This window comes from Sus scrofa, chromosome 1 (genome assembly GCF_054392235.1).
Source record: "Sus scrofa isolate SSC_HxYL_T2T_F1_AM1 chromosome 1, Sscrofa_HxYL_maternal_Yorkshire_Landrace_v2.0, whole genome shotgun sequence".
Classification (NCBI taxonomy): domain Eukaryota; kingdom Metazoa; phylum Chordata; class Mammalia; order Artiodactyla; family Suidae; genus Sus; species Sus scrofa.
Genome location: NC_139383.1, coordinates 211401788 through 211421686, shown reverse-complemented (window position 1 = coordinate 211421686; position 19899 = coordinate 211401788). Strand labels below are relative to the sequence as shown.

The 19899-nt window shown below is 36.1% G+C and overlaps 1 protein-coding gene and 1 long non-coding RNA gene across 6 annotated transcripts in view; one reads left to right on the top strand and one right to left on the bottom strand.

Moving 5' to 3' along the window:
- The window catches only part of CDKN2B (cyclin dependent kinase inhibitor 2B), a 139583-nt gene extending 135244 nt beyond the window's left edge, over positions 1-4339 (bottom strand). For both annotated transcript variants that reach the window (XR_014836572.1, XM_085009891.1), the window contains exon 1: positions 4121-4339. The gene's annotated coding sequence lies outside the window, so the exon portion shown is untranslated. The remainder of the gene's footprint in view (positions 1-4120) is intronic.
- Positions 1-18270, top strand: part of LOC106509137 (uncharacterized) — a 67168-nt gene extending 48898 nt beyond the window's left edge. For 2 of the 4 annotated variants that reach the window (XR_014841623.1, XR_002335668.2), the window contains one exon: positions 384-3029. This is a non-coding gene — a long non-coding RNA (uncharacterized LOC106509137). Of the gene's footprint in view, positions 1-383; positions 3030-12092 lie in introns of those variants that run through there. The other 2 variants (XR_014841625.1, XR_014841626.1) reach the window with 2 other exon arrangements.
- Positions 18271-19899: the final 1629 nt, after the last annotated feature.

Genomic DNA, 19899 nt, shown 5'->3' with positions numbered 1-19899 from the left:
TTAAGGGGGTTCAGGCTAAAAGTGTTTGGAGGATGATGATAGTGGGCTTAGAACAGCTCCATTAAACTCTTAAACATTTCAGGGAAGGTATATCCAAGGCAGAAATGTCACACATACCTCAGATCATTCTTACCTGGATATGCAGAATGTGTACATGACTATGTATATAATTTGTCTTGGCCACAGTATTGAAATGATTAAATCCATCAGGAATAAGCACTGAACATTAAAAATCCAGAAGCAAAATTTCTTCAACCAACTCTTTGCATCAAAACTAAACAACCTTTATTATCTCAAGATTGTGCTTATCAAATTAGGCATTCCTTGTAACTCTTGGTATTTATAAGCCGTCATAATTTTTTCTCTTTGTTTTCTCTTTCCAGCTGCTGCTACTTCTGAATTATGAGGCTTGCCATGCATAACTCCTGCAGTGGATAGTTTATTTTTGCAAAGTGCATGGAATGAAACTTGTGGGGATGTAGACTGCAGGCACAGAAAGATCTAAATGAATGTGTAAGAATGACCACAAGGCACCAGGCGTGGGTGTATTTATCCGTTTGTCTCATTACTAAGAGGTTTTAGTTCCAAAAAATATCCGGAAGGATTTAGTTTAGGGGAAGTGGGGAGGGAGAAGGAGTGGAATAAAGATCTTTGAATTTTTAAACAGCTTATTTGAGCTTCCAATTGATATATTCTATTTTCTTCACATCAGAATCAGTGTTTCTTCAGGGACAATTAAAGAAAGATTTTCATACCAGTGTACATAGGCATGAAAAAGTTGCTTTTGAAATTTATTTAGTATGTAAACAAAAAGGCAGTTTATTTGAAAGAAAATTGGAAATTAGAAAGTTTAAATATTAGTTATTAAAAAAGCAATTAGGACTTTTTGGGGCCCAGAAATACATTTGTCTTGGTAGCATGTGTTCTGCTCCATTTTTTTTTTTTCTGGTCTTTTTAGGGCCACACCCACAGCACATGGAGGTTCCTAGGCTAGGGGTCAAATCAGAGCTGTAGCTGCTGGCCTGCACCACAGCCACAGGAACAGCAGATATAGGCCGTGTCTGTGATCTACACTACGGCTCACAGCAACGCCAGATCCTTAACCCACTGAGTGAGGATCAAAATTGCATCCTCATGGATCCTAGTCAGATTTGTTTCTGCTGAGCCATGACAGGAACGGCTGTTCTGCTCCATTTGAAAGCTGATGGTGTTTACATAGTCCTATCTCATGTCCTACTTGTCAAATAGCTCATGTAGTTCCATCGACAGAGGATGGCCCTTTACTCTCTTTGCAGGGCTAGCATATGACAGTGGTAAGGATATTCAGTTCTGCCTTCAGATTACTTTGGCTAAAAGCACAACTCTGTCTCTATCAAATTTTGTGACCTTGGGCAATTTGGTTAACCTCTCTGTGTTTCAGTTTATTTGTAAAACGGGGATGATCATAATATTACTAATCTTGTGGCATTATTATGAAGATTAAAATGAATCATGATAAGCCCTTGGCACATTGTAAAAGATCAATAGAGTTCAAAATTTACACACAGTCATATTCATGTCTTTCTGGGATATAGTTCTATGAGTTTTAATATATACATAGATTACTATAACTACCAATACGCCAATGCAATAGGATACAGAATAATTTGAATACCCTCAAAGAATTCCCCTCTGCTGCCTGTTTGTAGGCAGACACTAGTGCTAATCTCCATCTCCCAGACCCTAATCCCTGGCTACCACTGATGTGTTTTCTGTTCCTATGGTTTTGCCTTTTTTCAGAATGTCATATAAATGAGATAATATTGTATGTGATTTTATGAGACTGACACCTTTCACTTAGCATAATGCTTTGTGATACAACCTGATATTTACAGAATCCTATCTGAAGAGCTGACTTCATGGAAAAGGGATTAGAGGAGAGTTTTTTTAAGGATCATTAAAGGGAAGAAAAGATCAGATTAATATTATCCAAAAGGAGAGTTTGGCTTAGTAAGGAAATTTTCAGTTATCAAAATAGAATGAATCAAGAGGAAATTATTTCCCTGTCATTAAGTGTCTAGAGACATAGCTGAAGGGCCACTTGGAAGGCACGGTGTAAAAAGGGCTCAAATATAAATTAACCCAGAGAAAAGTGAATTCATGTATGAGGGCTTAGAGTAGGTGAGGTGTTAGAAGGTCACAAATAACTCCAAATAACCTCTAAATGTAACCATATTAGCTCTGTATCATGTGGGTGCAAATGAACTTCTGGTGGCTGCCGAGGTGGCTTGGACTCTAATCACCTCTGGAGATGACCTGTATAACTGGCAAATTAGACAGCTGCAATTATAAAAGCGGGAGAGGAGAAATCTTAACCACGATTGGTAGAGAGCGTGCAGTGGGGGTGGAGGATAGCAAGACTGAAGGAAGAGGAGCTGGCTGAGCAAACAAAGCAGCAACTGGTGGGTGTGGTTGGAGTTGTAGGTCAATGTACTTCGTATTTCACCCTGGGGCAGCAATTCTCACCATATTCTACAAATATGGTGTGCATTCTCCTAATTTATACACATATACACACATTATAAACACACATCTAGTATATGTGTGTTTTTAACTTGATCCATCTTTATTCTGCCAATCAGTTAATGTGCTCCTAAAAAATGGAAAGTTTATCGTATCAGCTATGATTTTCTGGGCATGTTCTAGGGGAAATTTATGTGCAATTTTATTTAATCCTTGAGTCAATACTCTGTGGGAGAAATGATTTTTTCCGTTTTATATATAAAGAGACTGAGGTTCTAGGAGGTGAAGTGACTTATCCAGAGAAACAATCTAGAGAGTGTGAATAAAATCAGAGCCAGATTTTGCTCTCAGCAACATCTATTTATTTTTAGAGTCTATCCCTGTTGCTAGGCTTTTGCCTTTACTCTGCTTTCACATGATGATGAGAATGGTTGGATTTGGAGTTTTTTCTACTTGAAAGTCCATGATCCAATTTTAAAGTCCATGAGGGAAAATAGTATCTTATATATTAAAGTGTATTCTATAATGATACTTTCTCATTGTGTGCTTACTGTTATTAATATTGGTAATGATAATACTTTACATCCAGAGTTCTTAACTGAATTTAGCAAGAAGTTGAGGAAAGGAATGCTAAGCTATGGAAAGATCTTAGAATTAGAAGACCTAAGTTAAATTTTCAGTTCTGCTCTTTATAGCTGCCTGATCTCTCTCAGCCTAATGTTCTTTGGTGAATTCAAAATGATAATACCAACTTTCCAGAGTTATTATATGATTTAAATGAGAAAAATGCATGGGCAAAGCCTAGTTATGTTTATCATATGGTAGGTATTTAATAGGGGTTTGAGAAATTAGATGAAAATATAATTAAGAAACACTTCTAGTTTCAAGACTTAAACATAGGAATAAAGAGTATGGTTTTTAAAATTTGGATTGTAGTCTGTTGAAACTCTGGTCTATGCTTGGTGGTTTTAGCATAGAATACACACGATTATTTTGTTTATATTCAACTCAATTTTATGCATTTAAGTATGAATCTAGTTAAATCAACAAGGCATACATTGAATGAATTAAATTTAAGTATGGGATGGTATATAGTTTTCCATGACAGTTCATATCTAAAGGTATATAATCTTTCCACAATTATTCTCTCCTTTTAATTGCTTTCATATTGAGACTCTCATAATAAATCCTTTTGGAGCTTTCACTACTAAAAGTGAAAAAAGCCAAGCTGAGCTGAAAAGTTATTTGTACCTGCTTTATTTTAGCACATATTCTTTTTGCTTAAACTTTTCTCTGATCTGAGAGAAATGATATGTGAGCAGTTAGGAAATTTATGTTCCACTATGATTCAACCTTCATAAATCTTACCGGCTGTGGCTGCGTTATTCCACTTTATGTTTGGCATATCTTTTTTTTTTTTTTTTTTTTGGCCGTGCCTATGGTGTGCAGAAGTTGCAAGTCCAGAGATCAAACCTGTGCCAGAGCAGTGACCGAGCCACAATAGTGACAACACCAGACCCTTAACCTGCTAGGCCACCAGAGGACTCCTAAGTTTGGCTTTTTTCACTTTTTTAGTAGCAGTTTTCCTGCTATCCATTTGAAATTCGGTTCTACTTACCAAATAGAGTTTGCTCTTACTTGTGTTCCACATGCTGATATTTGTTGACACAAGGGAGGAAGCTGGCCATATCAAGCGAGGACAGCAGAAGTTTGGCAGCCAGCTAGGATCAGTGCCCGGTTGTGCAGAAGAGAGGAGAAGCCAACGTGGGTAAAATTGAGGATTGATAATTATGAGAGCAGGGTGCTCAGCTGGAGGTAGCTGCAAAATTGTTAACACAGGAGGAGGGAGGGCAAGCTCTCTAAAATGCTGCTGGAAGCTTGGCTACTTCCCCAAGTCCCAGCTGTGTTTCATCCCTCCTTGTAGCACTGAGGCACAAGCCCCTCCGTCTTTTTAAAGGCACAGATCACAGCTTCTGATACCAGTGAAGAGAGTTTATACAGAGCTCACTCGAAAGTACTTTTAAGGGATCACTTTAAGGACAATATCTGCTCCATTTGTTTAGAACTGTGGGCGGGGGGGATTTTTTTCTCTTCTACTCACAATTCCTCATTACACAGGTGAAGCCAAGGTGGTAGTTGTCAAAGGGCATAAAGTCAATCAAGTTTGATTTGGTCTATCACATGCTTCAGTCAAACTGATCACAAAGAATTGAACTTAATTGCAAAATTATTTATTATTTATTTTTTTGTGTGTTTTCTAGGGCTGTACCCATGGCATATGGAGGTTCCCAGGCTAGGGGTTCATTCGGAGCTGTAGCCACCAGGCTATGCCAGAGCCACAGCAATGTGGGATCCAATCCTTAACCCACTGAGCGAGGCCAGGGATCGAACCCGCAACCTCATGGTTCCTAGTCGGATTCATTAACCACTGAGCCATGATGTGAACTCCCTTAACTGCAAAATTCTATTAATGATGCAGTGCTCGCAAAAGCTTTTGTGTGTTTTTAAACTCACTTCAGTAGAGCTGTAGATTGATAATACTCATCTGTCCTAAAAGTGGACATCTTTACTGCAGAAATTACTAAAAAAGACATGGCAAACATTTTCTGCATCTTCCCAATGAATTTATTGTTACTTTTACCTCTTTCTTTCTCTCTCTCTCTTTCGTATCCTGGACATTATCAACATTTAACTAAAAACATAAAAAATACACTGTTTTATATTTTCTGAGAATTTCTCAGCTACCTCTCATCTACATTTGAATCTTATAATAACCTCATGATATAGATGTTATTACCTTCATTTTGCTCTGGAGGAGATAGGATCAGAGAAATTAAGTGCTTTGAGAACACACAGCCAGTAAACATGTAAAACTAGATTCTGAATCTTTGTACAATGACTCCAGTGTTTTTGCTCTCTTTTCTAGAGCACACAGCTTTTGTGTAGATGCTCACAAAATATTGGGTAATATAGATTATATACTATATATGAAGTGAATCTACTTTCCATATTGTAATAATCTTTTGACCTCTCCATGTTCCTCTCATTTCCTATCCTAGTTTGTTTAACAAGTCTATTCACCAGGTATAAAATCATAATAACACGACTGAGGCAAAAAATTCAACAGTAAGAGGAAGCCATGTTATCAAGAAAGTCAGAAACACACAAGTGCATGATATGAAAAGATAAACTATTCCATGTCAGCTATATATTAAACCTGAAAAAGAAAAAATGAAAAAGAAGAAAAAATGAGTGGCTTACTATTTGGAAAATAATAAAGAAACATCCTGATTGACCCCATAAGCTATATACCAAGGTGAAAGCCAGATAAATTAAAAATAAGAAGTAAAAGTAAAAAGCCATTTTAAAAAAACTGTATGAACATGAACTTACCTCATTGCGTGAGAGGACAAGGATTTTTAAGTATCAAGACAATAAAAGAAGCACAGACAAATGTCTATAGATTTGATTTCACAAAAATTTACTTCTGAATATTCAGAACATAAACAAAACAAAAATCAAAATAAGAGAAAATATTTGGCATCAGATTAAGAAGGGCTGTTATTTTTAATATATAAAAAGCTCTTACAAATTAAAGACAAAATCACTAAGACTGCAACAAAAAATGGACAAAGGATATAACCAGACAAGTTAGTGAAGAAGAAATATAAATGACTCATTTAAATTAAAAGCTCTCAACCCATTTTTTAAGAAAAGTGTTAATTAAAACAAGGTACCCTTTTTCCACCAAATGGAATGAAGCTTCCAAAATATGTATTCAGTTTTGGTGATGGTCTCGTGAGACGGACACATGTCTATTGGTGGGGTTATAAACTGGTATGAACTTTCTGTAGAGCACTTAAAAATATTTCAAAGAACCTCGAAGAAGCTCATGCCTTTTAACTTCATAATTCTCTTTCTAGGAAAATACTCTGTGGTTTTAGCAAAGATCTCCAACAAAGATATACACACACATGAAGATTTTTATTTCAGTATTTTAGGACAAATTTTTATTATGGAAAATCTTGTACCACTGTAAAAGTAGAGACAATATTACAATGAATCTCTATGTACACATCATCCAGCTTTAACAATTATTAATGTTTTCCTAGTCTTATTTCATTTTCTTGCTTGCTCTCTGTCTCTCTCTCTGCCCCCAGGAGTATTTTAAAGAAAATCCAAGACATCTTATTGTTTTATTTCTAAATATTTCAGTATTATAAAAGCTTTACAAGTATACAAAGGCCATTATTAAGTCTAAGAGAATCGAATAGATTTATGTTCATATTTCCTCATTGTTTCAGGAACGTCTTTTTATTATTGTTTTGTTCACATTAGAATCCAAAAGAGGTCTGCACATTACATATGTTGATGTTATGTTTCTTAAATTTCTTCTAATATAAAACAGTTCCCCTTTTATCTTTCCTGTGTTATTTGATAAATAAACTAGGTCATCTGTCCTGTAGAATGTCCTACATTTTAGATATAGCTGATACCTGCTTCATGGTTTCATTCATTTTTTTTTCTATCCCTCTTATTTCCTGTAAATGTGTACTTAGAATGAGGCTTGATTAGAGTCAGGTTCATTTTTATTTTTATTTTTTGGCAAGAATACTGTATGTGTGTTGTTTTGTATTTCCTGTTGTATCATGCCAGAGCACACATTTCTGGTTGCCCTACTTTTAATGATGCTAAGATCAGTTTGTAGGTTCTGGTGAACCCTTTTTACCAAGTTCTCTCTTGACTTTTTACATAATTGCTAGTTATAACATTCACTAATGATCATTGTTTACATCCATTACTTCATTAGAATTTTTTATTGAAGAACTATGATTTAGAATATTATATTAGCTTCAAGGGTATAGTGTAATGACTCAGTATTCTTATAGCTCATACTCTATTAAAAGTTATTACAAAGTAATGGCTATAATTCCCTGTGCTATACAATATATTCTTGTTGCTTGTCTATTTTATGCATAGTAGATTGTATCTTAATCCTATACTATGAATTTGCCCATCCCCCTTCTCTCTCTCCCAGTAACCTTTAGTTTTTTTTCTAAAGATACATGCACCCCAATGGTCTAAAATGATAATTTTCTAATTCTGCCAATTATTTTTGTTGATTAACTGGAATTTTTCTATAAACAAAAAACTTTCCTAACAATTTGGTTACCCTAAGATAATTCATGCAGGAAAGTCATGATACATGCTTGATTCTTTTGCTTATTTATGAGTTTTTCAGAGTAATGTGTTAGTGCCCTTGCTACCTCTGTCTCATTGGTTTATAATGGTACAATCTGGAAACTACATAAATGACCAGTAATAGAAGATATCCTGTGATGTATTTATGCTATAAATACTGTGCAGTCTTTAAATTTAAGAGAATATTAAATAGCATAGAAAAATATTTCAAATAAAATATAAAGTGAAAAAAGACACAGAAATATGCATATATTGTCATCAAAATATTATCTACATACATACACTGTAAAATCCTGTCTCAGCCTCAGATGTTAGGATTGTCATAGGATAGTGAGTTTTAGTGTCTTGAAATTTTATTTGTTGGACTTCCTATAAATATGTTACTTTTAACATTAAAGGAAAATGTAAATTTGTTTAAAGGAAAGGCCTCTGGATAAGTCATACTCAAAGGGGCTGGTACAGGGTGATCTTAGCTTCAGCTTTGAATTCTGTTTTAACTTTGCACCTTCTTTTCTACATCTAAATGAATTTGTATGGTGCTAACTATTCAATTGCAGAGATTTTAAATGGGTTCCCTTCCTTAGACTTGGAGACTTCTATTTCCATTAAACATAACACTCCCTGTTGTCTCACACAATCAGTAGAATGGGGGCTAGTAAACTGAGTCATGCTCAACTCAATTTGATCAGTTCAGAAGGCAACAAAACTGAATTTCCTGTTTCTGTTTCTTTCCCATAGTGTGTGCGTGTGTGTGTGTGTGTGTGTGTGTGTGTGAGAGAGAGAGAGAGAGAGAGAGAGAGAGAGAGAGAGAGAGAGAGAGAGAGAGAGAGTGGTCTCTTGGTCCCTATCAGGTGAACAGATGGACCACAATCTCAAGACTGCATTTCTTGTGAAGACCTGTTTAACATACTAAATTTGCTGCTTAGTTTCAAGATGAGTGAAAGGGAACCAACACACTGGCTTTGATTTTAACAAGTTCTCAGTGATCCTCAAGAAAATCCTTGATTCTACAGGAACCTCCCTGAGGTCTAGTTTCTTCTACCTCTGTAAAATGCAGATCAGATGGTTTGACTCATAGGGTTGTTTCCAGCACAATGTATGTAAAACTGCTGGCACAATCCTTAGCAATTAACATATGCTTAACAAATGCTAGTTTTCTCTTCTCTCTTCCCAAAGAGAAAGGGAAGCTGTCTTTTCCACTTTTACTGTATTATAATATTAGAGAGCAGATCCTGGGGTAAGGCTCTTTAGATTCAAGCCCAGCTCCTCTCCTGGCTTTGGGCAATTGATATAAATGAAAGTTTTGTGTCTCAATTTCCTTATATGAAAATATGGATAATAATAGTACCTACTTATAGTCTGCTATGCATATCAAATGAATTAGTAAATGCAGAGTGCTTAGAACCTTTTCTGCCACAGACTGGGAACTATACGGTGTTAGCTATGATACTTATCTGTCTTAGAGGAATGGAATTTCCAAGTTCAAGATTCAAGGCACTTCCTCCTTGGATAATGCGTGAGATACACTGACCACTTCTTACTTTTTACTTCTCTTTTTCTAGGCCTTATACAGACCTTTTTTCTTCTGTTGACACATGTAAAACCGCCACACAATCCAGATTTTACTTAATCAGGTCAAGGTTTCCTCCTGGGATTGTAATTGACTAGAATTCTGTGAGGTTTATCCTGTTTGCCTTGTCCCTTTAACTCGTTGTTGTGATAGTAGTGGTGGTGATGGTGGTTGTCCTGTGTAGGTGGTATGTGTGTGTGTGTATGTGTTGGTCTTGAGATACAGTGGTACAATCACCCTGATAGAATTTCATGTAGCTGCAACTTTCCACACATCCATTTTATGACTAGTCTTTTGCTAGGAAATTTCTACAGATTTTTTTTCTTCTGTTATGGGACATGTTATTAGTATCTCTCTCAAAATGTAAACAATGCACTTTGCTTGGTGGGGGCGGAGAGGGAATGAAGTAAACTAAGTTCTTTCAAATGTGTTGGGAACAGAGGGTTATTAAGTTTAGGAGAGGGTGCTGAATAACTCAGAGGGTCAAATCACAGGGCCAAATTATTCAGGAATAGGATGACCAAAGCAGTGCACAGGGAGCACTGATCCCAAATGGAAGCATTATTCTCAGACACAGAGACTGTATAAGAAAACATTTCCCATTCAAACTGAAGAAGATAAAAATAGATCCAAAGTAGGTGTAATATACCCTCTGTGGCAGTAACCCAAGAAATAATTTTTAATTGTGCTCTCAGTGAGACCAAGATGTCTTTTCTATTTATTCACAGGCACCAGGGTGTTTCTCAAGTTGCATCAGAGTGTTCAGGGTGTGTACCTATGAGAACAGGACAGTAGTATTTCAACACACCTATGGGAATCTTGTATTATCAAAACAGATCGTATTATGAAATGGAGTTTGGGGAATTGAGCACCAGTGAGTAAAGCCTTCTCACTAGGCAGCCAGCAGTTCTCAGAGTACAAAGTAACCTGATCCTGAGGGCAGGATCCATTGCCTGGACAGAGATAGCTAGTAAGGGATGGAACAACCCAATTACCTATTCTTCTGAAACTACTAAGAGCATCTTTTCCCAGCTGATTTAATTCTGTCATCCCAGGGGCATAGAGGGGGTGTTTGTTTTTTCCCCCACTAACTATTCATACCCAACAGTAGGAGTGATTTGTGTCAATACTTGATGCTGGTAATCTTTTTTTTTTTTTGTCTTTTCTTGCCTTTTCTAGAGCCGCTCCCATGGTATATGGAGATTCCCAGGCTAGGAGTCCAATCGGAGCTGCAGATGCTGGCTTACACCAGAGCCACAGCAACGCAGGATCCGAGCCGCGTCTGCAACCTACACCACAGCTCATGGCAATGCCAGATCCTTAACCCACTGAGCAAGACCAGGGATTGAACCCACAACCTCATGGTTCCTAGTCGGATTTGTTAACCACTGCGCCACGACGGGAACTCTAATGTTGGTAATCTTGTTAGATGAATCTTCTATCTGGGGCAGAAAACACAGGGCCTTGTGGGCCATGGTAAGGATTTGGGGGCTGTGAAGCCATTTGTGGGTTTTAAACAAGGAAGTGGGAGAATATGTGGCACTATTTATATGTCTATAAAATAGGGAAATCAGAAAAATCATCTACTTTATTTATTTTAAATTAAAAAGAGTCACTTGCTTTCCATTCATGAAAACTTTAGAAACACTCTAAGACTGTGTATTAGCCAAGGTTCTTCAGAGAAACAGATAATAGAAATAAATAATATATATTTCATATGAGGATATATATGTATGTATGTGTATGTGTGTGTGTGTGTGTGTGTGTGTGTGAATGAATTGGCTCTTATGATTGTGAGGGGCAAGCCAGCAGGCTGAAAGTTCAGATAAGAGTTGATGTTACATTCTTGTATCTGAATTCTACAGAGCAGCAGTCTGGAGACTGAGGCAGAATTTCCAGGTTGCCATCCCAAGGGAAAGTCCTTTCTATTCAGGAAAGCTGTCTTTGCTCTTAAGGCCTTCAACTGATGGGCTAGAACTCATTCATATCAGGAGGGCCGCCTGTTTTATTCAACCTCTACTGATTAAATGTTAATCACACCTAAAAAACCAGCTTCATAGCAACATCTAGACAGGTGTTTGGCCCAAAAACTAGGCACAAGCATTTAGCCAAGTTGACACATAAAATTAACCATTGAAGATAATAAAGAATTTATGATGTTACCTTTAATTTAGAGGTGACTTTATTAGCCTAGGAAAGTCAGTTGACCATTCTTGCTTTAGGCCTGCAATCAGTAAGAGAGAGGGCTTCTTATCTGCTTCACACTTGTAAGTGGAGATATAAGGTAGCTGGAGAATTTTATACTCTCCTAGAAATCCAAGGTGATAAGTACCATTATTTGAACACTTCCCTTTTTTTTTTTTTTTTTTTTTTTTTTTGTCTTTTTGCCATTTCTTGGGCCGCTCCCGCGGCATATGGAGGTTCCCAGGCTAGGGGTCTAATTGGAGCTGTAGCCACCGGCCTACACCAGAGCCACAGCAACGCGGGATCCGAACTGCGTCTGCAACCTACACCACAGCTCACGGCAATGCCGGATCCTTAACCCACTGAGCAAGGGCAGGGATCGAACCCGCAACCTCATGGTTCCTAGTCGGATTCGTTAACCACTGCGCCACGACGGGAACTCCTGAACACTTCCCTTTTTGTCCCAATATCACTCAATCCTTTTGTTGACAACTATATGATAAGGACTAATGACTTTAGCTTCATTTTTGACACTGTGGAAAACCGCTAATTGATTTTTTAAAAATTAACTGGAATTTTTCACCTTAAAACAAATGTCTTCACTTCTAATGAACAACCTTTTTTCCCCCCTTAGGAAGGACTATTTACAAAACCCTAAGGACCATGTTTGAAGAAGATGAAAAAGGACACTGGAATGGGGTTCTGGAAGGTTGTTAACAATTTTGTTTGATGACGGAAAAGAGTTTCCTTCCTACTTTCTGGTTTAAAAAGTCTTTCCTTACAAATTTTGGAGCCATGGTGATAAATATACTAACCAAAGAGAAACATATATATAGTCCCAAGCTCATTATGTATCATGTAAGGTTTTTTTTTTTCCCAATGAATTTTATTATATTTATAATTTTACAACCTTTGTTACAGCCCAACTTTACGTTTCAATCCCAAACACACAGCCCATCCTTCCCCCCACAACTTTTCTCTTTTGGTAACCATAAATTTTTCAAAGTCTGTCAGTCAGTTTCTGTTCTGCAAAGAAGTTCATTGTATCCCTTTTTTAGATTCCACATGTAAGTAATGGCATATGACCTTTGTGTCTCACTGTCTGACTAACTTCACCTAGCATGATAATTTCTAAGTCCATTCATGTTGCTGCAAATGCCATTATTTCATTCCTTTTTATTGCTGAGTAATATCTCCTTGTGCATATGTACCACATCTTCTTTATCCACTCCTCTTTCAATGCACATTTAGGTTGCTTCCATGTCTTTGGCTACTGTATATAGTGCTACAATGAACATTGGAGTACATGTTATATCATCTAAGGTTGATAAGGAAATTCTAACTTCTTAGAAACTCAATATTTAATTGCCTAAAGTTTAAAGGTTATTTTGTGATCAATTATACAAAATAAAAAGTCATAACAATTTTTTAAAATCTTCCATAAATTTTCTTTAAACTGTGACTTTAAAGCTTACATCAGATTTTAACAAAACAAATATCATGAAGGGTGTTATCAATTGTTAGTGTCCAACAATAATTGATATAAGTTTGAGTCCCACATGAGCCATTTGGTTTTAAGGCCCATGTTTTAGAATACACCCCAATGTTTTAGACTGTACCTCTAAACCTCTAAAATATGTCCTTACTCACTAAGAGAATTGGCAAGAGGTATGGGTAAATTGAGTTTTCATCTAATCCTGGATTTTACTTATCTATATGCAGGATTCATGTAAGTGACTATTTGTCCTTTATTTATGGGACCTAACCCCTAATGGTTTCATTGCAACAATATTGTGTTGTGAAATGGAAAATTTTCATGTGTTTAAGATTTGCAAAGAGCCCCCTATGTGACAGGAATTGAGGACAAACATGCAAAGTCATCTCCTGCCTCAAGTTCTCAAATGTCATTGGAGACTGAGATAAAAGAACACTTACTTGTAAAACACTTCGATCATTGGCATAAAAGTTGTTTGCAGAGAATTGTGTTTTCTCCTGTACCTTTTCCCATATTACCCACATCTAATTTGTCATGGACCCTATTGTTTTTGCCTGCTCGGCTCTCCTTACTCCTTCTTTTACAAGATCTCAACTTTTCCTAGTGAAACCTTCCCAACTATGACCTGTCATTTGAGGTATACCACACTGTCATTTAAGGTGACTGGATCTTTTAACCAAGGGGGCAAGTATGTGAAACAAGATAGGTTATCTGACACTCTCTCTTAGGATTTTGGATCTTAGAGTGTCTCAAGGAAGAAAAATGATTGGAGGCTTCATTTTCATGGTCGTGTCCCAAAGAGATAATTCAACCTGTCTGGACAGGTCCTGCTTCCGACTTTCTTGTCCTGTAATAAGTTAGTTTCCTTTGATTTTGTGAGCTATTTCATCCTGTGTCTTGCCAATAAAACCCTTTAAAAATGTGGTTTATGTTTTTTAAAACCGAAGAATCCCTGATATTGTAGCATTTAATATGAATAGTCGTCTCTGGCCCTCCCTATTCTGCCTATACCTCTCTTTTCTATTATTCACTAAATTTTGCCTCTAGGGTATAATGATTGCCATTTGAAGAAGATTCTTGGCCCAATTGAGGCAGACTTGGATTTTCCCTTATTGCACTAATCACAGTGGGTAGGAATGTGAAGAACTACCATTTATTGAGAAGCTACTGAATGCATATTATCTCATAATTATTACAGCAAGTCTATGTAATAGGTACTATAGTTACTTAAGGAAGGAGAATTCAGAAAGGTTAAGGAACTGGTCCAAGATTACATAGCAGGAGAGCTCTAATTTGAACCTGACTTCAAAACTCAATCTTTCCTTAAGGGTTCTCTGCTATCTTCCCCTAAGATATCACAACTTTGATATCTTCAACACATTACTTTAGCTTTGTGAATCTTGGTTTCTTTATCTATAAAATAGGGATATGAATATCTACTGTGTCACATAGTTGTGACTATTAAATGGAATAATACACAGAAACGCTTTAGCGTTTATAAGTGATCAAAAATTGTGAGTGTTTTCTAGTTCAGTTTCCAAATTCATTATGTAAAATCTAGATCTTGGAGAGAGAGGGAATTCAGAATCTTCGTTGAATCTTTCACTTCCAATTATCCCTTAACTAATTTCTCACCATAGCATGTAGCTGAGGAAAAATTATGAATTCTTTTAGTCTTTCTTTTCTTCTCTACCCTCATGCTTTTCCAACTCATGGAAGAAATGCTAACAATGAAATATCAATAGTAGGACATCAATAGCAAGGACAATTCATGAATTCAAACTCTGAATAAGTGAGAGCTAGTCTTCTGCACATTTTCCTCTAAGATTAAATATTTGCATATTTGTGTTTTACATGTCATTTATTAGTTTAATAAATATATTTTTTATAACACTTTAAAATATATGTACAGCACAGGAAATTATATCCACTCTCTTGGGATAGAACATGATGGAAGATAGTATGAGAAAAACTATATGAATATATATGAATATATATATGAATATATATGTATGAATGGGTCACTATACTGTATATCAGAAATTGGCACAACATTGAAAATCAACTATACTTTAATAAAAAAATTCAGAAAATACATCAAATTTATATGTCTAAGATTTTGTAATTTTAGAAGAAATTTTTTGCTTGGCAGTTGAAATACTAACCCCTCCACTTCATAGAATTGCTGTGAGGATTAAATAAAATAATACATGACAATTGTTCTTCTAGCACAGAGTAAACACTTAAGAACTGTTAGCTATGATTATTATGATGTATTTACATTTCCAATATTTTGAACAGACCTGATGTCTAGGAAATATTTGCTGAATTGAACAGAGTTGTTAGGCCACAAGGAGAACACATTTCATGGAAGAGGTGAGTAGTTGAAAAGAAAATATTTGTAGTTACACAATGTTTGGATTTGAGCCTGGGGGAAATAAGTAATTCAAATTCAAATTTACAATTTAAATTTTTTAAAATTCGGTCTTTTTCTAGTGTGATATTTGGTTATGGCAATGTTAGAAATCATTAACTGAAGTGAAGACTTTGACTTTAGCTTCAGGTTTAAGTTTTACTCATTTCCCCTATTACCAAGAAGCAATATCTGAACTTAGTGGGTGAGAGGGAAGCCATACTTTCGAAATGCACCAAATTCTAAAGGTGATTCATAGACCCCACAGCTGTACATGAAGCCCACATCCTTTCCTTCTGGCCAAGGTGATGGTAAAGACAGCACAGAAAATGCAAATTGTCGGTATTTATTTTATAAATCTTTCCCAAATGACACCATTGTGAAAATCATTTGTTTAGAGCTGGTAGATGAACTATCACAGCTCTGTAACCTTGGGCACATCAGATACCCATGTTGATCTCTTGATCTCTACTGGGTTGTGGTTAGAGTGCTGGAGGAGGGGCCTGAAGGAAGAGGCTGGAAAGACTGGGGTAGTGACAGTGTAGAATTTATTGGAAGCAGGTGAAAGGACAGCAGAGTACCTGAAAGAATGCATAATAAACCAAGGTCTGCTGGAAGAAATTGAAGGTACAAACAATAGGGAAGGAACTTGTAAATGTCCATACCTGTGGAGGTACAGGCAAGGATGGAGGAGGCTTGGTCATAGAGCTAAAAGTTTAGAGCAGAGTAAGGACCGTGAGGATGTGTAAGAATCAAACAAGGCTGATGGCCTCAAATCCCATTATATTTGCAAATCATGCATGGCAAATCCACCACTAAACCAGGCCAACTAGCTTAAGGGTGACTCTAGGACAAGGCAGATTACTAATGGAGAAAATGCTTGCCATAAGTAAGCACAAATTTCATAGTACTTCTGAATTGAGGAGATGTTTTCGTGAGCAAGGGGTTTCATCTATTATATTACTGCCTCCCATCTCAAATCTCAAAGAATTTTCCAATATATATTATCACAGAATGTTGGGTAGAGTTCACTGTGCTATACAGCAGGTCTCTATTGAGATTTTAAGAATAATTTTCATCATGGTTCTAGACCTACTTCTAGTATTCATGCAGTCGACATGCACCGTTATTAGATGTGTAAGGTGTCCAGAGGAAAGGAGATAACTCAAAAGCCATAGATATTTTACACTTTAACAAGATAAGGGGTACTGAGAAAAAATTTTCGTGCCTTAGAAGTTGACATTCTGTATGATTTCTCTTGGACAATGCTTTTCTCTTTGTAAAATATATTTATTAGTAGCTGCCAAAACCATTCCACTGATGTTTAAAATATTTTTATTGTGAAAAATCTAAAGCATACACAAAAGTAGAGGGAAAAAGTATAATAAATTCTCATGAACCTATCATCCAGATTCAAGAATTGTCAATATTTTTCCAACTTTGTTTCATTTAGACTCTCACTTTTTGGAGGGGAGTGAGTATTTAAGCAAATTCCAGACATCGTCTCATTTCATCTGTAAATATTTCATTATGTATCACTAACTGAATAAAATATTTTCTTTTCAGGGCCACACCTGCAGCATATGGAAGTTCCCAGGTTAGGGGTGGAATCAGAGCTGCAGCCTAAGCCAGAGCCACAGCAACATGGGATTCAAGCTGTGTCTGTGACCTAAACCACAGCTCACAGCAAGGCTGCATCCTTAACCCACATAGTGGGGCCAGGGATGGAACCTGTGTCCTCATGGGTACTAGACAGGTTCTTTACCACTAAGCCACAGCAGGAACGCCAAAAAAAAAAAAAGTTTTATGTACCAACCATGTCATTATCACAACTTACAAAATTAACAATTTTTTTTTTTGCCTTTTTAGGGCTGCACCCCCAGCATATGGAGGTTCCCGCTGGCCTACACCACAGCCACATGCAGCATGGGATCCTAGACGCCACTGCAATTTACACCATGGCTCGGCTCACTGCAACACTGGATGGCTAACTCACTGAGCAGGGCCAGGTATCGAACCTGCATCCTCATGGATGCTAGTCAGATTCGTTTCCACTGAGCCGTGATGGGAACTCCAAAAACAATTTTTAATATTAAATCCATATTCAAATGTACTTGTCTCAGACATTTAAAGTTACACCTCTATTATAATTAAGCAAAAATCTGAGCTATCACTGGAAATCATAAAAGACATTTGAAGAAACATTCATGCTAATGATAATGTTTTGATAATGATAATGATGAAAGATTTGTGATCTATTATCATAAAAATATTTATTGTCTCTGGGATCGAGTTGCAAAAATTTTTAGTTTTAATTGCATAATATTTTAGGAAGTTAATTTCAAAGTTTTCGCTTTTTAATTTTCATAAAGTTTAAATTGAATAATTGTGTACAAGAGTAAGGATACCTGTAAGATTTTTAGAATCTATTGCTTAATTATCCTTAAGAAATTATTTTCCAATTTAATTTCCAGAATATAAATATTTCTTTTAATTTAACTTCATTGATACAAAATATTAACATGTAACTTTAAAAATAAATTGATGTTTGAAATACTGCATTTTTTTCTTTAACTTTTTGTGAGAATGAATTATTTTTTGATTTTTTAAAAAAAGTTCTTTTTCAAATTTTATTCTATGATGTTTGACCAACTTTCTATTTGAAGGCTTACTTTATTGATTTGTAAAAACTTTGTCTGTAGTAAAGATATAAACTTTTTGTGTGTCTCAGGTTGTTAAATATTTTCCTGGCTTTTTCTTCTAATTTCACTTGTTTTTTCCTAATGAAGTTTTACATTTTTACTGTCAAGCCTATCAATATTTTTATTGTTATTTCTTTCAAAAACTTTACTTAGAAAGTCCTTCCCATTCTAAGATAATAAATATACACCTAAATTTGCTTTATGTTGATTTATGATTTTTAAAAATACTTAATTCTTTATTCTTCCTGAATTGATTTTAGAAGGATGGTGTAATGGGAGACACTGACAAGACTTTTTTCAGTAATTTCATTTCCATATCATATAAAAGATAACCTTTCCTTTCCTTCCTAATTTTTGACTATCACATACTAAACTTTCATGTTCATATTGGCACATAATAGTGCATTGATTTATGAGTGAATCATCTCTTTATACACTACCTTTCCCTAGTAGACTGTTGGAGGACCCTCTTTGTAGTCTTTTGTATCTCTACAGTGCCTTGAACATGGTAGTCAATAAAAAATTTGTTGTATGAAATAAACAATTAATGTCATTAATATACCTGGCAAAGTATTAACTCTAAGATAAACAAATGTCTATTGCGGCTGATTTAAATATTTAACTTCTGGAAAAAAGGGCACTGGGCCTGACAGGTCTTTAATTAAGCCTCCAGTTCATGATTCTTTCTTATGGACACAGTCACTTTCCGCGTCAGAGCACCAAATTAGTTTATGGTCCCCGGATTCAGGGTTAACATTTGGATCCAAAGCTTTTTTTTTTTTTTTGTAAAGGATCATAGGGTGATTAATTCTTCTTTATATATATATATATATATGTATATATATATTTCATATTTAGAAAACAATATTTTATCTTCAATAACCAAGAGCATTGCATGTGATTTTTTAAAAAAAATTTGTTTACTTCAAACATTTTAATTTTTTTTACATCAACATTTTAGCATTAAGATTTCTCTGCCAATTTTTCATGTGGCATTCATTTTTTATTTTATTTTTAAAAATTTTATTAGAGTCTAGTTGACTTTCTATGTTGTATGAGTTTCTGGCATACAGCAAAGTGAATCAGTTATACGTATAAATATAAGGGATTCAAGGCATTTGAATTCATCGTTCTTCTGAACAATTGTGATGAACCCCACCTGTTATTTCTCAAAAAGTGTCAAAAGACACTTTTTACATAACACCTTTGAAGATTTCACACTGTTTTGTCAATCCAGCAGGATTTCCATCCTAACTCCGCTATAAACTCCATCCCCCGAGGAGTCCAGATCTTCTCTTGCTTTTGCAACCTCTTGTTGTAGTGCATTTGCTTTATTTATTTATTTATTTATTTATTTTATTACTCAAATGAATTTATCACATCTGTAGTTGTATAGTTGCTTGCTCCTTGGAGACCGCGTCTTGCTGCCCTCCTCCCGACCGACCAGGAGCAGAGCCACGAACTCAGGCTTTGCAGCCACCTCCCTGAAGGCCAAGAAGGCCAAGAAGGCCCCGCTGGGTCACTGTTCTCTTCCGCTTGGTGGGGGCCGCTCTTCACCAAGCTCTGTCCAGGCTCGCTGGCTTGGGTCAGGTGCTAAACGCCCAGCCAAGGGCTCGGTGCAGGGAGCAGGGGATGGACCCCTTCCCCGACTTCCTCCCCTTTCTCACCCTTCTCTCAGCCTTCCTTTGCAGCATAGTAATAATGTATTCAGAAAGTCTTTTTGTTTTGTTATTTCATGAAGTAATGTCTTTGCTTTTTATCCAGCGACCAAGACATCATGGCGTCTGGTCTGCAGTTCCCATTAAGTAACAGGAGAACTGAAATAGGTGGA